Source organism: Coturnix japonica, chromosome 2 (assembly GCF_054131305.1).
Source record: "Coturnix japonica strain WE chromosome 2, WE-NBRP24, whole genome shotgun sequence".
NCBI classification, from domain to species: Eukaryota; Metazoa; Chordata; class Aves; order Galliformes; family Phasianidae; genus Coturnix; species Coturnix japonica.
Genome location: NC_140664.1, coordinates 45,128,030 through 45,150,534, shown reverse-complemented (window position 1 = coordinate 45,150,534; position 22,505 = coordinate 45,128,030). Strand labels below are relative to the sequence as shown.

The window sequence follows — 22,505 nt, the reverse complement described above, 5'->3', positions numbered from 1 at the left end:
ATCATCTCCTGATAATTTCTTATGCCAGCAGGGGAAACATTCTAGATTAAATTGATGTTTTGCAGAGGACAAATTCAGTTGGAAGCAGTTCCAGAGTAGTAGTGATCACTGTCACAAGGGATAGAGGATACATGAAACAAAAATACCATCTGTCCAAGGTTTATTACTACTCAATATTAACTATGTGGAACATAAAAGAAGATGTCAATTAAATAAAATGGCACCAGGCTGTGAAAGTCTAAGGAACTGAAATAAAAACAACCTTAACACATGGAAAATAGTGTCTTAAAAAAGTAAAAGGCTGTTTAATGAAGATCAGTGAAAAGGTAAGCAGTCTGCACAAATACATTTTGAGAACCAGCTGCTTTGGTAAGTGTTATGTGAATATGATTATACCTGATCTTACTGCAGCAGTATACAATGGGAATCAGCAATCTTACTGTGATGTTATAAGTACTCCAGTGTGAGCATCTTATTCAGCATCATTGACTGACATAGGTACCTCTGTTTTGACAAATAGCAGAGGCAGTGGACAATGTCCAGTAGAAGGGAGTGAGAATGCCCCTTAAGTTGGAAAACCAGACTGATAAAACCAGACTGACACAGAAAAGCCAGTTTTCCTTTGTACAGAGGTATTAATAGGGACAGAGCAACTGCAGAAATGAATATTTGGTTTAGGTAATAGGAAAAATGTGTTAAAGTACTTTTTATCTCTGTGGTTCTAGAGTGATATATATTTAAGGATATGATCCTATCACTCTCACCTCTACTCTGCCCTGTCCAGTTCTGGGCTCCACAGTTCAGAAAAGACAGGGATCTCCAAGAAGGAGTCCAGTGGAGGGCCAAAAAGACAATTAAGGGCATGGAGCATCTCCCACATGAGGAAAGGCTGAGTAACCTGGGTCTGTTCAGCATGGGGAAGAATGAGAGGGGATCTGATAAATATTTATAAATATTCAAAGGGAGGTGAGAGGCAAATGGATGAGGCCAGGCTCTTCTTGGTGGTGTGCAGCAATAGCAAAAGATGTAATGGCCTAAAACTTAGGAAGTTCCATACAAACATTTGGAAGAACTTTATAGTAAAGGTTGTGGAGCACTGGAGCTGTTGCCCAGTGAGGCTGAGTCTCCTTCTATGGAGATATTTAAGACCTGTCTGGATGCCTATCTGTGCAACCTGTTGCAGGGTATCTGTTTTAGCAGAAGTGTTGAACTTGATGGTCTCTTGAGGTCCCTCCAACACCTGCAATTCTGTGATTCCATGATTCTGTAATTTTCATTTTCTGGCTTTAGGTAAGCTACCAGATTTGGAATTTCAGCAACTCTTCAAGGCTTACAGATCCCAAGATTAGTCTCATTTATGGAAGCAGTGAGGGTAAGAGAGAAACTCCTGCTAATTCCTGGTAGGTCATTAAAAATAGATAAACCAAAGGAGTAATTTATGTATTAGTTACAATGTATATAAACATCTACACAGAGGAAGGCAGAAATGAGAAATGGATATTAAAAGGCTTTGACTTAACTGACTTCTTAATACAGAAATAAATTATAAATGCTGATGAATTTCAATTAAAGGTCCAACTCAAAGTGCATCAATACCAGCAGATTGTTTCATGTTGGAAACTTTTCAGCTGATAGAATTCCATATATCTTGTTTAAACTTACTCATTTGGAGGTGATTTTCAGATCTAATCATTTCACTGTGGATTTATGGCTAGCCTATTAAAGAGTGCACATAATGAAGGCAGTGTGGTATAGGTAAAAAATGACTTGAAAACTTTGCTTATGTTCTGTATTGCTTGGAGTATAAAAATTGCATTTTCTAATGATAATTAGGATTTTGATGAGTTAGAGTAGACTTCTAGCACTAGCCACGTACCAGTTCCTTGCAGAGGGGCTCCTGAATTCAATTTTTGTACAAGTTTGAAATAGCTGCTAATCTCTGAACTGCAGAGGGAGAAGGACAGTTGGGTGCAGCACAATTGGAGTGTTGTGTTTGCTGCAGCAGCACTTGCTGCCATATGTTACATAGCTCTGCTTGTCAGCACAGCCAGAGAAATGGGAAATGAGTTTAATTCCTTCTTACCACAACGATGGTCATAGTAGATGTCTGGAGATCCTTAATAGGACAGGAAATACAATGCCACATGCAGCAGGCTGTATATTGCATAATAATGGTATATACCAGATATCTATCTACCAGAGGTATTCTAGCTGAATTGTGATAAAAAGATCTTCTAAAATGAGCTCTTCTACTTAGAGAGAGATCTGTATTCATAACCTGATATTTCTCACCCTTTGTGAGTTAATTCTGGACAGCAATTCCATCCATAATTCTATAGCATCCTATTTGCTATTTCAAATTTTATATTACTACATTAATTATCAACTTCTAACACAAAATCACCACAATAGGAGTACTTAACACAGAAGAAAACACTAAGTCTTTCTTAAGGTGCTAGCTCTTTTATGTCATTTTAATGCTTTAGCTTCTATCTCAAGCACTTCCAGCTTCCAGCAGTTTGAATAAAGTTTAATGAAAAATTAGAAGAGCCAAGCACTTGTACCTGCATAATCAAATAAACTAAGCTGCAGTGGAATAAACAGAAAGATTTGTACGTATTTTCACTGGTTTAAGACTTGTATGTATTTTCACTGGTTTGTACTATTGCAAAAGTGGTATAATACGTATGAAAATAGTTTTCAGCTTCCTTTTCTATGAGTTTATGAATCTTGATTAATTGAAGCATGAGTGTGGAATGAATCTACTTTCTGTTTTCTACATATTTGATATTCAGCAGCCTTCTGAGCACAGAATCCTGTGTACTTGGAGGGAGGTCAGAGCCTGGAATAATGGACTACACAGGGAAACAAGAGTTTTTGACAGCAGCAGTCAGAATGGAAGGAAAAAGAGGAGTGAAAACAAGAAAAAAGCTGCTGTAATTGCTGCCATTGCTGGTGTTAGGCATTTAAGGCATTGCATATGAGGACTTCCCCTGCTGGAAACAGCCATATGCATGCAATTACAGAAACAAATCCACTATATACTACCTTGCTTTGGAAAGAGCGGCCATATCTCTCACAGAATGTACAAATCACATGCTGGTAATTACATAGTGAAATCAAAGAATTTCACACAAACTGTTTATCATCCACATTTTACATTTAGTGATTGCCTGTACTGCCATAGTCCATTTTGATAATTTGTGTAATGTTAAGGTATAACACACATTCTTTATTTACACAAAAATTTTCATTGCATATATCTTACAATTTATCTGAATGCAATTCTACTAAACACATGCAAAATGTTTGTGATAACTGTTTGTTGACCAGCCTCTAGAGCCATGGTTCTTTCAGGAAAACATAGGTCAGAGAACCTATTACTGATTTTTAGTTCTGCAGTAATATGAGGTTACCTCAGTAACCTTCCTAGTATTAAGTATCTATCCTAAATCAATTATCTTGCTACACCATCATTCTCTGGGCCATCTAGTTAAATACATCTAGATAAGAAGTAGTACAACTAAACTAGGGCTGAGCTATAGAACTAAAAACAAGCAGAAAAATGAACCCATAAATGTAAATTCAGACACTTAAGTAATGATTTTTCCTTATTCCATTTAGATTTTTTGGTTTGACTTGTCAACAAAGTCATATATAACTCTAAAAAAGAAAAGCAATTTAAAAGACATACTCAAGAAGGCAGTTTCCACAGTGAATAGTTTTTCAGACTTGGGTATTTGGATAAGGGGACAAGGTCATTGTCTCTGACAAAAGGGTGCATCTTAAAGAGAAGTTTACATGTGTTATGTTTAAAATAAATAAAACTGGAAAAATACTTCTGTGTGTGCCTTCCTTTTGTCCTACAACCTCAATTAGAGAAAAACTACCAAAATGCATGGATTATGTGGTGCTATGTGCTTATTTACTGCAGAAACTGCTGGCTAGTTCTAAGAATAAATTTCATTTTATAACTGTTCTATTCCCCCTACATTAATTTTAGTGGGAATTTAAAATACTGAAGGCATACAAACAACTGATTTTCCAAAGAGATACTCTAGGGCTCATACTTCATTACTATTACTCTTTATTTGCATTACAATAGCATCTAATAGATCTGCTTATGGACCTAGACCTCATTCGTTGCTTTATATGTTAGTCCTGCACCACACAAGTAATTGGAAAGTGCTGAGAATTAGGAATATTTGTACTGATTTCAACAAGCACTGAACTGTGCATTCCTGTTATCGGTACAGTAGCTGTTTTAGTTCTGTTTAATAACATTGCAGTTAAAATTAAATAACCAAACACGTTAGCCCTTCTTCATTCTTAGCCTAGGGAATATACACTGACTGTTTTCATGCTGCAGAAAATGTCTTTGCAAAGCTAAGAACCACCACACTGTGTTTCACAGGGAATTTTTGTCAAGTCCTATAAATCAAACAATACAAGTAACAATTTGGTGCAGTGTGTTCAGCAACTATTTGTGTCACCTCTTTGTTTACATCTTCCATGGTGAATTTGCAGTCCAGCTTTTTTCTTCATCTCGTTCAACTCACAACATTTCTTCCTAATCTTTTTTCTCCTCAAAGCATTTGTTAAAAGCAAGCATCAGAAATGCATAGGGAAATCCTATGAATGCTCCAACTGTGGCACTGTGAAAAAACATTACCTTCCTCTTCCTATTCATCAGTTTTTCATGTATTCACTCAGAAGCTGCATTTAACCCTTCTGGTACATTTTCAGTCTGAAACTAAACTGTTTTTCTTTTGGAGTCTTAGATAATTTTCAATTCTTTTCTTTCAAGCATACCACCACTGCTTAATTCGCTGGAGGTATTCAAGGCAAGGCTGGATGTGGCTCTTGGAAGCTTGGTCTAGTGGTTGGCAGCCCTACACATGACAAAATGATCCTTTTCAACACAGGCCATTCTACAATTCTATGCTATGATTCCTATGTAGGTACCTCCTTAGACAGGAATTCTCCCATTTTTTAAAGTTCAAAATGGATCCTTCTGTGTGATGGATTTCATGCTGCCATTCTACAAGTCTACATGTTATTTGCAGTTGCATTTTGAGACATGTTTATCATTGAAACTTTCGCTGGTGAAAATGCTTCGTGTAGTCACACTCCTAGTCCTTCCAGTACCTTTATTTCCACACAGCCACTCACACCCTGTAGCTCTCAGCTGACCACTGTGAAGCATGTGTTTTATTAGTGCTCTACAGTGCTAATGTTTTATATTAATTTAAGGTTGGTAATACCAACCTTATAAAAGTATATTATGTTGCTACTACTGACCAATTTTCTTAATTCAAAGAGTGTAAATAGCATCTCCTTTTCACAATATTTGTTTAAAGACTTATTTAAACCCCCTATACCCTCACATTTTGTTTTTATTATCAGATAATGTTTCTAACACCCTTTAACCTTCTACCATTAATTTTATTCTGGACAGCGAACGTTTCTCTCTTTTCAAACATAAGTAAATTATTCTGCTTTTTTGAGCTTTTATAATGTATTTGAAGACCAAAGATGATCTCAAACAGATTAGATTCAGTTTATCAAAACTGACTGATATTTAAGATATCTATCTCTTGCTAAATGTGATTCATATCTCTCTTGGGTGCTAGCAAATTGGAAAGTGTGTAGTCTTCTGAAATAAAGTCACACAACTCTGCTATTCTTCCCAAATGGAGAGAAGAAATATTTTTTAAACATATATCTTTTCATCATTTTTGAATAATTCTACTCATGTTCATTCCTCATAGACTTTCCAAAACTATTTTTCTCTTACTGTGGTTTTTTGTCCCAGCACTTGACTAAACATCTCTCTGTACTGCATTTAATAAATTATAATTTATATCACTTCCCTTCTCTTTACTCTTTTAATATCATTATTTGTAATCACTGTTACTGGATTATCACTGAAAATGCCTTCTTTTTTTGTGAAATGATAGCTTTCTGCCCTTTAACCTTCCCCACTGCATTTCCCCTAGCCCATTCCTACTTAAATGTTCATCCTTAATTCTGCTTACAAGATATCTCAGTGAAAGGAAAATTGATCTATGATTAGTTATTTAATATGTCATTTAAAATAAGTTCTGAGGGAATTGTTAACTCGCAAACAAGTTCACTTATAGAGAATTCCACTAAGCACCATTCTTCCACTCAATTCTTCTGATAAAATATCTGACAATGTTATTTTGATATGCTTCATGGATCTGCGTAACTTCAGACCTTTTTCCCTTTACATCAGATTAAAAATGGGAATAAAATAATGATCAGCAAGGGGTACTCCAAACACTCTGGTGCATGTAAACAGCAATGTAACATCTTAAGAGAGACATTCAAAGGGCTGAAGAATAGAAATGATATTTTTGATTTTTCAAGACTGTAAGTTGTTGATCATTTTCATTATTTTTGTATGCTATCAATACTGAAAAAGAAATGAAAAATATACAAGAATCTCAGACTGAATTTTGTTTAACTGTATTTGTACCCTTACAGCTGCAAACATTCAGATAATAAAAAACTGACACCCGAAAAGTGCATTCTCCAAGAACAGTCACTCATTAATTCTTCCAAACCTGTCCCTGCAGAAGACATTCATGCTAGGTTAAGAGCTACTGTCACTGAATCAGAAGAGAGAAAAATGATGTCTGATAACTACAGGTAACCATCAGATCCCTGGCACTGAGGGGAACGTTGGGAAGCATACCTGTGTGCTAAAGGTCCACAGAGATTTGTTACAATGATTCACTTTTAAGAATTTATGCTGACATGATAGATGTGCTTTGCAGTTTAATGGAAGGAAAATGCACACATACTGCTGACAGTGCTGAAAGGCATTAAGTGGGAATAATAGGACTCGGTACTGAAGTGAAAATTTAACCCATCATTGAGGAGCATTGCTAAAGCTCCCAGCTGGAGGGCTGGTATGGAGACAAATGAGAAAGAACATGAGAACCCACGTATGACTCCAAAACAGCTCAAACATAAGCAACTAACTTTAAAGACAACATGAATGACGGCTGCCAACAGAAGTCCTTTACCTGTCTATGACTACAGAGAGACTTTGTATCTGACCTTGCCCAGCAACATTAAATTAATCCATTTTTATAGTTATTAGAGAAATAAAATAGTATTATATAAATGAAAAACTTGGAAGTACTTTAAAATTTTATTACCTGCCTTTGCCATTTTTCTCCTTCGCAAGCTAAGCTGATCAACCCCAAGAAAGTCTCAGATCTTTCACTGATTTAATGGAGTTCTCCCGATCATAAAATTTCAATCATTTTGTCTCTGAACAAAACCAAAATCTTACCTATTCATTAAGTTGTAACTGCAGTCTACAGTCTAACTACCTACCAATTGTAAAAGCTAATGTACTTTATGAATTATGGACTAAAAAAAATGCCCATTCAAAACTTGCATATTTATCTTGAATAAGAAGCTAATAATGAAAACTGTGAGAAACTGGGGGGTAAACCAGAGGTGAAGAGGGTCACAGAAACATAGAATCATAGAATTGCTCAGTTTGGAAAAGACCTTAAGGATCATTGAGTCCAACTGCAATCTAACCATACTACCCTAACAACCCTCCGCTAAATCATGTCCCTGAGCTCCACATCCAAACAGTTTTTAAACACATCCAGGATGGTGGCTCAACTGCCTCCCTGTTTTCTTTTTCTTCTCCTCCTGGCTCCCTGATATTATAGAAAGGCTGTAAAGGATCTCCCTGCCTTGGGAAGGTGAGCCTTACTCAGCAGATGCCATAACATCAACTATTTCTTCCCAGGCAGCAAGAATGGCAGACAGTTCAGCTTCCGGGGCTCTCACTTGGCAGAGGAGCTATGATCACCTCATTGCTCACTCCCAGCTGTCTACTGCTTTGGAAAGTCCTTTAACATTATCAGCCCGTAGGGCAGACCCTGGTTAAGAGTTTGTTATCTTGAAGGCATTAGAGTCTATGTGGTAACGCTCATAATACTACCAGAAAATGATTAAATGCATATTGGACTGTCTCCTGGTCCAAGCACTTATCTTGTTCCTAGTGCACCTGTGAACATCCCTTAGTCTGTATCTTAGGCAAGCTGCTTAGTACAGGATACAGCAGATGACAGCAGGATGGAAACTACCTACAGAGTCTAGCTGAAGTTATTTTGTGATCATTTACTATTTCTATTATTCTTAAAAGTAGAACTAATGTAAAAATAATCAATAGCAACATTTTAGAGCTTTGAAACATTACACACAGATGCATAGGACTGAAGAAACTCTCATTTTGAAATAGAAGGAATAGAGAGAGATCAATTTTGGGGTAAGTACCTGTTAGATTTCACATTAATTATTCATACAAGTAAGCTTAACTGAGGAATACAAAATAGAATTTTGGTTTTTACACTAAGATGTACTGTTTGCAATTCTTATTATGAGGACAAATGGATTTTCATTTCTTAGAAGTCATTTATCATGCATGAAATCATTATTATTTAAAATAGTCAAACTCCATTATTGATTGTTCAAGAATTTTTATTTTTTAACATTATCAAAAATTAACTACCTTTGACATCTAAAACTTCTGAGAATTTTTTTTTTTTTTTCACTTCTCTCATTTTCAATGAATAAATTATCTTTGTTTTAATCTGATCATGACAAGGTTTGCTATCCATTACAATATTGCCAAAGAATGCATCAGAATAAAATCAAGACCTTTTATGAGGAAACTAGTATAAAATATCATTCAGTAGCTCACTGCTTTCTCAGTCCTCAATCACGTCAGGTATTACTGGATACATTACAAACACATCTATAAGGGTTCACACTTCTTTTCCATTTGGCATTCTAATATTCTCTTGGCATAATAATATGAACTAATGGAATGAAAGATAAAATAAATTTGTAGAAATTTAGACTATTCTGCATATAGAAGATCTGTTAGATAATAAAAGCAACCTAAAGGTTTTGAAGACCAGGGATTCTCTAACCTGGTCTACAAATAGTATTGATATGCTAAAAAGCATTCACAGAACATTACATCCTGTCAGATTCTAGTTGTTCTCAGCAAATCTCTAAGATCAGTGGCTTCAGCTTCTGAAATAATAAACCTGAGTTCCAAAGTGCTTTTGAACTGTCACACAGCACTCCTAATCATGTTGAAAATTTTTATATTACATAAATTTTATGAACCCCACCTAATGTTTTTGTGTGAAATTCCTTTGGAGCTGTTTCATAACACACAAAGTTCCTAGACAGATGCTCAAATCTTCTATTTTTTGTTCTATTTTAGTCATTTCAGTACACATAATCAATGTTTTTCTCTCCATGTCTGTCTTCCTACTAACATCTTCCTCTTAGGTTCAATACACTGAGTCTCTGCCTGCCTGTATATTTCCATTCCAAGGCTGTTAAAAGCACAGTGGTGAATATAGGGTATGCTGTGGTCACAGAGACCATATATCTTGAGAGGCAGAGCTTTGCTGAGGGAAAGGAGCAGGCTTCAGTGAGCCAGCATGGAGCACCTGCTTAAGTCTCATCTATTTTCACGCTTAAGTGCTCTGATGACTTATAACCACAGTAACCAGCTGCCAGCCCTTCACTTCCTGATTAAAACAACAACAGCAACAACAAAACCAGTTCTGGAAGCTGATCATGCATCATGACCTGTTCCATACAAGGTTTATCTCTTTTCCCGATAATTCCTCTCCATCTACCAACAGAACTTCATCCAGTGCACTAGGACAGATTTAATTTTTGTGAACTGTATGAAAACAACTGTATTTTCTAATTATGTGCCATTCTTTATTTCTCTTGCTTATTTCATCTGAGAAAATAGTGTAGCTTTTAGCAAATACCAGAAGCAGTAGAATTGCTTATTAAGTAGGACTCCCTGCTAATTTCAGTGCACTTTCAAACCACTTCGAAAGCTTGATGACACAACATGGCCCATAGGTGCTTTTTACTAATGTGCTGTCTGGTACACTGAGAGATAATAACAAAAAAGGCTCTGATTGCATCTTGAATATGTCTATCAGTGCTGGCATTGCTATACAAATAAAATAGCCCTTTCTAAGTACCTTAAAATTTTTGTTCTGGAATTTCCTATTATGGCACAAAGTAAAATTTCAGCCAGCTCCCATTCTTATATAAATTGGAAAATTTATCCATACTAGTCTAGGCAGTGCCTACCAGTGGGAATGGAGCAAAATATCAGATTACTTCATACTCTCTCAAAAGCCATATGATTTTTTTTTAATTGCAATCTCTCACATCAGACCAAAATGCCTGAACATTTTCAGATGCAAACATGTGGCAACAGAGTCATGAAAATAAGGGAGGGCCATCTTCATATCCTTGGGAAGAAGGGAAGAAGACACTGCCTTCCTCAAGACTGTCTGTTCTCAAGGCAGAAATGTCTTATCAAGACAGAACTTGTAAAGGAACAACAAAAAACAGATTCTGACTTTCTGTGTTATGCTTGGTCACCTCATCCTTACTATTGGGATATGACAAGTTGTGGCCAGACAGAGAAGATAACAGTAAATCCTTTTATATCAGAAATCGGTCTGGCCAAGCACAACATCTGCTATCAGCTCTGGACTTGGAGAAATTTCATATAAACTAATCACCCATTGCTGGACCTACTAAGAGAAAAAGGACTTAAAAATCAATTGATTTCTTAGCTCTAATGCTTTACTACTTCCCTTGTAGGCTTTAAGGTATTGGAACCCCAGTGCTTAATTCTTCAGACTGAGTTTTTGAGACTCAATTATGGATACATTTTCCTAATATTGGTAAAATAAATAAATAAATAAATAAATAAATACCCACATTTTAAAAGTTTTTGGTGATTTTCCCAATACTTGCAGTATACTATTTCACTTGAAACAAGCTGTTTTTAATAAAAATTTCCCTATTCATATCATCTACTAGCTCACCCTTTTCTTGAGATTTAGTCCTGCTGTTGTAACAAAGGCCAAAAATAATTGCTAATAAATGTAACTGTTATTTAATTGAGATAAGTAGCCTCCTGTCCTGGTGAAGATTTCAATACCATCCTGCTGATTTTGAGCACATTACTTTAACATGTATATACACAAGGCTACCATGTGGTTGTAGATTTAGGAATCTCTAGTTGTTCATTAACTCAGTAGACAATTATGTTTTATTTGGTACACTTAAAAAACAAACCTACATATATTTGTCTTCATATATTACTAAATTGCTAAAATCTTGCATTTGTATTTTCATTCAATCAACTGAGTACACAGTGCCAGAGAAAAAAATAAATTTTCTTCTTTCATTTTTTCAGTCAAAATTTTGTGTTTTGAAGTTTTCTGTAATCTCTCTAACTTCAAGTAATTATTTGTTCAGAGTTTTCAGAACAGTTTTAGACCTCTTTGAACTTAAAGCTGCACCTCTGGAGACAGTTGACAGTGCTCTTTGTACCCCTCCTCTTTGTTCAGATACTTGTGTATATGAAAATTGAAGCCATGAACTATGCAAGGAATATGGGCTGCACATTCCATATTAGTAATGTCTCTTCAAGGATGCTCAGATAGAGGTCTCCCAGTATTCCTACTGCTCAGCAGAAACTATCAATATCTAATGAGACAAAGTAAGAAGGAATGGTGCTGATGGGAGGAAGCAAAGGGTTATTTCTTACACCATTAAGATTTAGCTTGTTCCACAGACTCCCTTAGCAGATTTTTCTGGCCTGGCATATTTCTTCCCTACCTGTGACAATTTTTCCCCTAATGAAGATATTTTTCTCATTATTTTGCAAAATGATTAATTAGTTAATGTTGCTATTATAATCAGTGATAAACTGTAACCATGCTTAATGCTGCTACGCTGGTTGATGTGTCAGTAGACAATTAATTGCAATTCCTGAGCTGAGAATTTGTCTTAAAAAAAGTGTTACTGGCAGAGGAGGAGTTGCTCTTCAACTATGGGATCTATGTTCAAGTAGCAAGGTTCCTGAAGAAAAGTGCTTTTGATTCAAGTTTTTATGGAAGAAGTAGGGGGAAATGGTACCTGAATACCTCTAGGAAGCCTTGGTTGTTCGTATTGATTAATGGCATCCAAAAAACTCAGCACATATTCAAGCAGTAACTTTGGTATTCATTCTTTCATATTTAGACCCCAAATATAATCATAGAAGATTGAGGAAACCTCAACATAAAAAATGTCCCTTTTTAGAAATGTGCCTTATAATGGATAGGTAATTTGATGGTTCAAATGTGTTTTGATGCTTCTTCCAGCTTTTACACCAGAAGTCATTCGACTTCTGTGTTTCTCTCTTCTTGAGTTTCTACTCAAGGCTGAATTGCCTCTAAGTAATCCTCAGTAATGGAGGATTTTTTTGTAATGCCTAGCTTATATATATATATATATACATATATATATATAAGATAGAATTTTATGAAAATATTTTATATTCTCCCAGTTGCTAGTGAAAGCAGGAGACAACTTAATCCACAGTGTTTATTCACAAGTAAGCTTCCCCTATTTGACCAACTCTTACTTAATCCATCAACATTCTTTTTTGTTCCCTTCCTTTGATGGGACTGCTGAGCCTCTTTCTCAGCAACATTTTATGTTCTGCTGTGTGTGTATAACTATCCATAATACACCTTCCACAAGCAAAAATACTATTTGGTGCCCACTGCGTGTATTTGGTTAACATTTCTCATGGTTTCTCCTGACAGTAAAAGATGAATACCTAAGATGTTCGTCATTTAAGTGAATGATCACACATACCTGGGAGCAAAAGAAAGCTGCGTTTTGTCTGGCCTCAGGACTGAGCTTTGCAGGCAGCTGGGGCTACTGGTAATGTGGGGCTCTGCCCTGTATTAAAAAAAAAGCACAGCTCAGATGCTGTTTCAGTTCAGAAGACAGACTCACTGAAGAACAGTAAAAGGAGTATGTGAAAGATAAAAAGAGAACAGAAAGTTGAAATTAGACATGTGGAAAAGAACAACAACAACAAAAAAAAAAAGAGGCAGAGAAATTTAAAAGTAGAACAAATAAATAAATTTCGAACATTATTGGGTAGAATTTGGAAACAGTGCAATGAGAGTTACAAAGAAAATTATACTGACACAGTTTTAAAGTGAAGTGGGGTCTGGTATTTAAATTCGTAAACATTCCAAAGTATGAGTAGTGTTAAGAAAAGAAGAAACCCAAGGAAAAGGAAGAGCGGCTAAAATCTAAGGAATTATGAAGGATGTAAAAATTAAGACTATAAAAGCAGAGAGTCAAATAAGGAGTGAGGCTAGCTCAGAAACTCTCATAGAATCTTTAATTGTGAAGAAAAGAAGTATATTGTCTTTTATGTCTGACTATTACATTCAGACAATAACAATTATTTTCTAGAGGTCATAACTATGAAAGTATATTGATAAAGGTTTGTTCTCAAGAGAAATAACATTTGTGTCAGAAAGAGTGACATTCTCATTTTACCTACATCAATATTCCTAGCTTGGTGTAGTCTCTTTTCTCAGAACAATACATTCTATAAAAATAATTTATGTTTGGTATCCTGTCTATTGAATTAAGAATATTATCAGCTGAGGCAAAGCAATTTTGAAACCACAGCCTTGCATTTCTGGAAATACTTCTTCAAATTTCAACATAGTTAGTAACTAATATAGAATATTTTTCGTATAAAAATATCAAAGAAGGATAAAATGCAATTAAACACTGGTATAGTTGAATATGTTTCTTCACTGAAATACTCTTTCCTCAAATGAAGAGATAAATCAACAGAAGAGCAGAAATGTTAGTGATTGTCAGGACCTTTATCCATATGCTTTAGAGTTCCGAACAAATGGCACAGTGTCACTTCCACATTTTGCAATGGGAAAGAAAAGGACCATACAGAATATCTTGCTGCAGGCAGTCCAGCCATCCCTGACAGCTGGAGGTAAAGGCTAGCCACTAATCCATTTCCATACCTGGTAATCTAGAAGGCCCAGCAACAGAAATTCAAACTTTTTTTTTCTTCTCAGGACCAGTTATTTCTTTGGAGGTAGGATCAGATTCCCTTCATCCCAAGAGCTGTGTTTCACTTTATCAAGCATACTGCAAAATAAGCCTACTCCAGGCAGATATTTAGAAGAAATATGTTTAAAGTGAACTGATAGTGTCAACAAACTCTGTAGGCTTTGCTTACTTTGTTTTGATTCAAATAGAGCAAGATTTAAGTATTCACTGCTGTAAATTGGCTCAGAAAATACCTTTACATCTATTTTGACAGTTCCTTTTTCAAAGCTCAAACTTTCCCACTGGGAATTACACCCACGATTCCATTGAAAAACAATAGAAGGAAAGAGTCAGACTCTGCTTCTGGAAAATGAATAGACCTATTATGAAGCAGCCACTTAACAGTAAAATCAAGGTCATATTCTTTTTTTCTCAGGTGTTCTGATTTTATAACATTTGAGCTGTTTGCTAAGAATTCTAAATGAATCTTGAAAATGGAGAGTCTAAATTCCTTGCTTTTATTCTTTAGTTTACATGTTCTGTATTAACATGTCAGTACAATCAGGAAAACATTGCTTCTGCTTTCTGCTTCCAGTTTTATTTCAAATATATAATCTGACTAGTTTGAAACTAGAAATAATCCTCGCTTGCTATCAATGAAATTTTATAAGATGTTTTTTTTTCCATTTTTGTTGTTAATTCTGATTCTGTATAGATTATGTTTAGGCATTTTAAAATATAAATACTAGATAGTTTAAGGCATTTTTTTATTATTATTTTTTTTTAGATTTCTAATGTATAGATTCACAAGGAATGGAGATTTCCCCTTTTCTTTCAAGTGAATTATCCCAAAGTCTGTAAGGCAATAAGAAAGCTATTTTTCATCAAAGATAGATGGGAATACATTAATAACACATAGAAAATGTCAGCACCAACCTATTTCATTGAGACAAACTATAAAACAGAAAAACTTCATTCTGATTTCATCTAACATCACATGCAGTTCATCTGTTGAAAACCAGAACACTAAAGGATTCAGTCAAGTATAAAATGTACTGCAAACACTGATAGAGCTGATTTCAAAAGTATTTTCAGATAAGGAAGACTTTTGGGAGAGTGCCATCAACACTTCCAAAAGTAATCAGAATGCCCTTTAAAAACCACTGTGATTTATTCCATCTACTTCTGCTCCTTTTTTTGCTTCTTGAGGGCCAGGTGTACAAGGTAATCTGACTTCTGAGAAAGTCAGCTAAGACTAATTTATCCAAACAGTAAATTCTTAGAAATATAACTGAAAAAAGAAATTTCAGTTCACAGTGAGCTGAGTACATATTTCTGTTTCCAATTCAGAAGATCTCATATTTCTGAAACAAAACAAAAAAAAATAAATAAAATTATTAAATTGAACATGTTCTCCCATATAAGTTGAGAGATCTCTAATACATCCTGTTATTACCAAACAAACAAAAGGAATAAAGATAACTTTGAATGCCAGAATCACAATGTATCTATCTCTGACTCTTTTTCTTGTGTATCATGTTCCCATTTGACTTCCATCCCAATAATATTTAAAAATAAATAAATAAATCTTAACTAATATTTTATTATATTCAGCCTCACCTCTGTCTCTGGAAAGGTGATGGAACAGCTTGTGGTGGATGCCATCTCCAGACAATTGGAAGAAAAGGAGGTTATCAGGAGTAGTCAGCATGGGTTCACCAGGGGGAGATCATGCTCAACCAACCTGATAGCCTTCTATGACGTTGTCACTGGCTGTCACGAATACCACAAGAGGCACAGAAGAAAGAATCATGCAGAACAGCTATGAGAAAAAAAAGGAAGAGAGCCATCATCCTGACAGCAATGAACCTAGTCTTCAGACACAGACTTGACAACACCAGAATTTGTAGTCTTCATATTCTTTTTATGTAGACATGCTGAAAGAAATTGTATGTGCTCAACATTTTACAGCATAGGTGCCTAGGACTGGGCTCTTAAGATGAATTCACACATACAAACTCCATTTTCATGATTTTTTTTCACCTGCAGATTCAGTCTGAGAACTGTAGCAAACAGATCTTATTGCTTGCACAATGCCTGTTACATCCTCACTATACTATAAGATCATGGATGCAAATACTTTTCTTCATACCATCTGTATCATGTTTAGATAGTCAAAATATACTTTTGGAGGCACACCCAGTCGTACCACAAACATCAGGGAACTTCAGTGATGGCAAGCCATTGTCTTATCTCAGTTTCTGTGACTGTCCCTTGGATATCAAAGGTTTAGCTAAACGGGAAGCATCTGGATGAGCAGAATGGGAAAAGAGACTGACTGACTTCGTCTACAATCCCTCTGCACCAACACTGGAGTTCCTTGTCTGACCTGTTTGGCAGTAAGCTCAATTAAAAGATGGGTTTTTTTGGTTTTTTGTTTGTTTGTTTTTTGTTTGTTTGTTTTTTAAATTTGTATTGTAGTTCTCCAAAGAGGATGGTGGTTTAGCCTGTATTTTTGATGGAATATCCTGGAAATAAGCCCATACAAGAGCTTCTGTACAGGCATAAATCTCAGAATTATGGCCTTAATTATTTTTTTCTTCAGAAAATCAATCATTTTCCCCTACAAAGGTCAAAATGTACTTGAATTTGTCTGAAACAATATTTTTTATCCAAATACATCTTTACTGTGAAACTGAGTTATGCAATGAAGTTCTTAAGAAGGGAGACGTGGTTTATTATCTATATATTCAGCTTTCAAGATGACAGGATTAATTATGTAATTAGTAGAGTCATTAACAAAGCTGGAAGAGATCAGTCACAAGTGTTTAAAACACTTTGATCCAATACAGCAGAGATCTTTGGAGGGTAATGAATGGGTATAGAGAGATGCTCACACAACCTTCAAGTTTAACTCTGACTCATTTATGGACTATGATGAATTTTATTTCTTTTCTTTAATTAGCCAAGTTACATGCCACTGAGGCATATCTGCAGGAAGGGAATCAGTCTGTAAACAATGTCATTTGATAACAATGTGGGGTCAGTGAGATATCCTAATTTTCTTCAGTAAATTCCTTAATGACATTTCAATATCTGTAAGCTAGATGCTGGAATGCTTTCTACAACAAAACTCTGTTGTCTGTCTGGTACCTTGTATTTAGGATTCTTGCTTTTCAGAACAAGAACACAATTCTTACACAATTTCTTTCCACAAACTTTGCAATTATGTTAAAAATGTAGTGTTCTGAGGTAAAATTTCAATTATAAACAAAATCAATACATTCTTACTGCATTGTTTTCCCTAGCCAGCATTCATTATTTGTTGCTTTTTAGAACCTTGCACTCTGCCATGTCCAGATTGTTTTCAACTGCTGGTTGCTGAAAAGTTGAGGCAATGAGGTCTAGGTTAGCTTCAGCTTCTTAACAGTGTTCCAGTTTGTACAGTCATTTCTTTTCACATCATTTGAGTTCAGAATGGAAAGGTCACTGTTTACCAGCAGAGGTAGAAGAGCAGTTATGTATTCCTGAGTAAGTTATTGAATATCCAGAAATACTATTCAATATCCATAAAGCTTTACCTTTACAATGCCTTTGTGAAACTGAAAATTACAAATGGATGTGTGGGCTGTATGCTGTAACAAAAAAGAGAAAGGGTGGTTGGAGTTCTTCCTCACTCTAGACTGGAGTGGTGGTACCACAGTCTCCACCACACAATTTGCACCAGATTTTGCACTTTATGACATTCATTTCCTGTGGAAAGCAGCACAGCCTGAGCCTCTTCTATGAAATTCTGCCCACTGATATATGCTTTCCCTATAACGTACTACAATGACTCAAATGACAATCTTCATCCTTCCTACCCTGGGAGTCTGTACAGCTAAATAAGAGGAAGACGTCAGGCTGAGCTAAAGTTGCTTTTTTTGCCACCTTTATAGCCCGCAAAAGCATGGCATAAAGGTTTGAATTTTGAACTTTTTTACTCAGTCAGTATTCAGAGTATGCGGTAACAGCAATGATGGGTTACATAACTAAATAAATTGATGTCTGCTCATAGGAAAAATATCACTTTTATGAGAATTATTGATACTTTTTCAGACTGACATTACAGGGGAAGTTTTATCAACCAGAAAGGATTTTCTTCAGCTGCTGCTGATGATCTCAAAGCAAATATGAAATTATGAAACAGAAATGTTGCCTCACGTGTGCTCAGAATACAAATTATTAACTGAACTCTTGAAGGTACAAAGAACAATAAGTACCATACAGATATTTAACAGCTTTTTCATAAATAAAGGAAAACAACAAATAATAATAATAATAATGAAGGGCCTTGGACTAATCTAAACAATTCTATCATTAATATAACACATATCTTCAAAAACAGAGGTACAAATACATGACCAGGCTGCAATGAGTCTCAAGTACAAAGGACAGCTGTGATATACGTAATATGATGGTTTTCTTCTGCTGATTCACAAAAGAAAAGAAAGAAAAAAAAAGTACAAATCAAAGCAAATCTTTAAAAAATGTAGCTTGAAAACTTCGAATGTCAAATGTTATTATCAATATATGACTACTGTGGCTATATTAACATTTTTAATTACATGCTCCATTTAGGCAGAATTAACTGCAAACTGTTCATCTTACCAGAGAATGATGCTGACAGCCATGACGGCCCTCTGTTTGGTGAAGCATTGCAAAAGCTAAAGTGAGGTGACTGATAGGATGTAAAAATTGCTCTGTGTTTCTTGCTGCTGACGCCTGGAAATTGTAATATCTCCTCTTATGATGACTTACTTAAAGAATCAGGTAACTCCATTGCAAATGAATACTCAAGCTGGACTTACCAGTCTGCACAGTACAGATGAAGAGATATAAGGAAACTAGAAAAGGAGACTCCACAACATTCCTGGGCAGTCTGTTCCAGTGCTTAAAAAGGACTCCACCTTACACTGTGTGAGGAATGAAGTCACAAGATTCAGATTATGTGGCTGCAGGAAGCTGCACGAATATGAAAACTTGAGGGGAGTGGTGGAGGGTTTTAGTCCTATTAATCACATACAATTCTGCAAATATTCATTTATACAATAAAAAATAGCAAATGTCATTTCTGCTTTTTTCAATATAAGAAAATACATTGTTTCAGATGTTGGATCTAGTAATTGTAAAAGTATTCAATCATATTTGTAAATAACAGTTTGTAGTTTTCCACCAAGGTTTTTGGACTGTCCTTTGCTTTATATATAGCATAGAAAGGATTAATGTCTTTAGTGACACAATTGTCCACCTTTATTATGTAACCTAATTTCAGCATGCTCGTTAGTGCAACTCTCTCTAATATTCAGTCTCTTCTTACTTTTTAGTAAAAGAAAAACACAAAATTATGACTCTTACTTAAAATATTTTCTTTCTCATCTGCTAGAAGCAAACAAATTTAATAAGAAATGGATTTCTTTTTTTTTTTTTTTTTTAACTGTAAAAGATCTTTCTGTCTTCTGTGTAGCCATCCTTGGAGGCCTTTTTCTTATTATTTAATCAAATGTAGAAGCACTTGCTAAAAAGAAGTTGGGGGAGAAAAAAAAAGTCATGAACATTAAATAAAGATGTAGCCAAAGAGACAACTGAATTTTGTATAAGCTGTTCTTTGCACCTACACGGTACCAGTTCAAATAAAGTCAGGTTTCCAGCAGATTAGAAAAAAAAAAATCTACATATTATCTTGGTACTTGAAATATTTTCTTATTTTACACCTAAACTACTTTACTGAATCAGCAGAGGAGCAATACTGTAAAACATGCATGAGTGAATGTATGCCAAAGACCATTATTTTCTACTTGGTGAACACAGTGCACCAAGTTTTACAACATACTTGACTTCTGCCCATTTCCTACAGTATGCACCATAAAAAAAGAAACCACAGAAAACATATGCATAGGGAAATAATGGTCTAGCTTAATATTTGGCTAACTAAAGCAACATCAACTGCATCATACTAAACTTTGAATCATTCAGATTTGTGTTCCTCCATGACAGAGAACTATGGCAGCATAGTCCTAAGGCTTAGATATCATACTTTTGAAGATTAATACCTTTCAACACAATAGTGAATATCTGATTCAAGTAACATTATAACACTGATGACATTTTCTTAGGTACACTGTAGGAAGTATTATCCAAGTTTCAAGATGCAGCAAATAATATATTGTTTTATTGTTTTCATTTTTATTGTTGTTTTGTTTTGTTTTGTTTTGCAAGATGTGAGTTTGAAGGGAGAATATCTGGTGGATAAGAAATTAGCTGGAAGGTCACAGACAGAGGGCTGTGGTCAGTGGCTCTGTGTCAAGGTGGAGGCTGTTCACTACCTGCGTCCCCAGGAGTCTCTCTTGAACTGGTACTCTTTAACATCAATGATATCACTGACAGGATAACATTATACCATAGTTAGCATTCCTAAGGGAAGTGGTTTAGATTTCCTTTGAATAATGTTTAAATCAGAAATGCTATATTATCAGGACCACCTTCACACTCACAAAAATGAAAGAAGTTTTTGTTCTTAAAAAAGGTTTTTACAGATGAAGCAAGTGATTTCCTTCTCAGTCTATCTGAATACAGCACTCTGTTTAGATACCTTTGAAGAATGCTCTAAACATCTGTTTCACATCACATTCACATTTCTATATAAAAACCTTGTATATGTGATGACATACATGAAACAATAGGTATTTTTCCATTTTTCCTTGGTAAATTCCAACTAGTCCTGTTCTGTCCCATTTTTTTCTTTTCTTTTCTTTTCTATTTTTTTTTTTTTTCCTTCATTGATTAATTCTTGCCATGGATGCAGAAAAATGTCATCACGTTTGACTAGAGTTAAGCCACGTAAAGGCTTTATCTCATCAGCTCATGGTGAAATGCTCATTAAAACTTCAAGTAACAGAGTATTTCTTGGAAAGAAAGATGATATATGCAGTAATTGGAGGAAAGAAAAGTAAAAAATAATCCTCTCATAATATTACATGTCCATTATTTGAGTATAAACGCCAAAATTCAGACAAATTCTTAGAATTATAGAATCACAGAATGGCCTGTGTTGAAAAGGATCGTAATGATCACCTAGTTCCAACCCCACTGTTGTGTGCAGGGTCACAATACACTAGACAAGGCTGCCCAGAGCCACATTCAGCCTGACCTTGAAAGAATAAAGTTAGCAGACTAGCTAACTTGCTTGGTTGGAGGTAAATGTAAATCTCTTTGCAAATATGGTCACAACTACATATCAAAATGTTTTACCAAAAATTCTATTAGCGACCTAAAGTAAGACATCTGAGATAGGCTGACATTGCAAAATAATATGAGATCTATATTCTCTTTGAGTCCTTTTTACATGGCTTTCTAGAAAAACTGCATGCAAATACTATCATTTTTCCAACCACATGCATATACTGCTTTTGTGTACACATTCAATCCTATAAAACAGAAGTGTGTTACATTTCAGTGGTTTTGTCAGTCTGTATATCCTTTCTATAACTACTGAGGCTAATCACTATTTAATTATAAAAGTGTTCTGACTTGGAAAAACAAAGAATGGAAAAACAACCCTAAATCCCCTAAAATAATAGTGTGAAGATTGGTAAGGTACATGTATTTCCTAACTTCTTCCAAAACTAGCGGACTATCAACTTCTTTTTAAGATTCATGTTTTTGGTGAAGGTTACTAAAATAGAAAATAAACAGAGGATATAATTCCGCACAAATCTGAGTTGAGATCTGAGGAAGAGCAGCTTTACTGTGTGGACCAGGATGAGAAAGAATGAGGACAGAAGAGCCACTAAGAATCTGGTATCTGTTTGTGAATGGGATTTAAACTGAAAACTAAGGCCAGAATTCATACATATGACAATTTTGTGAGTCCATACGGAATTGACAGAGTACAATTGCTCATCAAGAAAAAATGTCTGGTTAGGAAGTTTTCAACTTTCCCCCAAATCACTGAGTCAGGTAAATGCATAATTACTGGCTTATTAAAATGCAAACAGCTTGCCTGCTAAGCTGCATTTGAGTATGGTCTACTAAAACTAATTTTTGTTTGCAACTTTCTATTGATAAGACATATTTAATTACTGACAGTTCTTAACTTTGTTAATTTTCACAAGCATCTGAATTTTAAAATTATTCTAATTAAATGTAGCATTACTAATACTTTCAAGTACTCATTTGTTAAAAATGCCCCTTTAATGGAGCAAAAATCAAATCATATTTATAAGAAATGTGTTTGGGAATACTACAATTATTTGTTTTGATTTTAAACCTTTTCCTTTGGGAATCTCTGATTTGTTTTGTTTTTGTGATACTTCAGAAATTTTCCTCACACAAGTTTATAAGGAGAAATCTGTGTCAGATTTAATATCGACAGTCTATAGACATTCTGGATTAACTATGGACATGTTCTTACTCTTGTGTTAGACCATGGGGGTTTTTAATGAAGCCTGAAATATTTTGATTAGTTCAAACATGTT

At 35.1% G+C, this 22,505-nt stretch overlaps 1 long non-coding RNA gene across 13 annotated transcripts in view; it reads right to left on the bottom strand.

Moving 5' to 3' along the window:
• LOC107309997 (uncharacterized) overlaps positions 1–22,505 on the bottom strand; it is a 161,079-nt gene that overhangs the window by 56,078 nt on the left and 82,496 nt on the right. For 7 of the 13 annotated variants that reach the window (XR_014942614.1, XR_014942620.1, XR_014942612.1 and 4 more), the window contains 2 exons: positions 15,610–15,811; positions 12,766–15,353 (listed from right to left, as the gene is read on the bottom strand). This is a non-coding gene — a long non-coding RNA (uncharacterized LOC107309997). Of the gene's footprint in view, positions 1–12,765; positions 15,354–15,609; positions 15,812–18,639; positions 19,308–22,505 lie in introns of those variants that run through there. The other 6 variants (XR_014942618.1, XR_014942613.1, XR_014942622.1 and 3 more) reach the window with 4 other exon arrangements.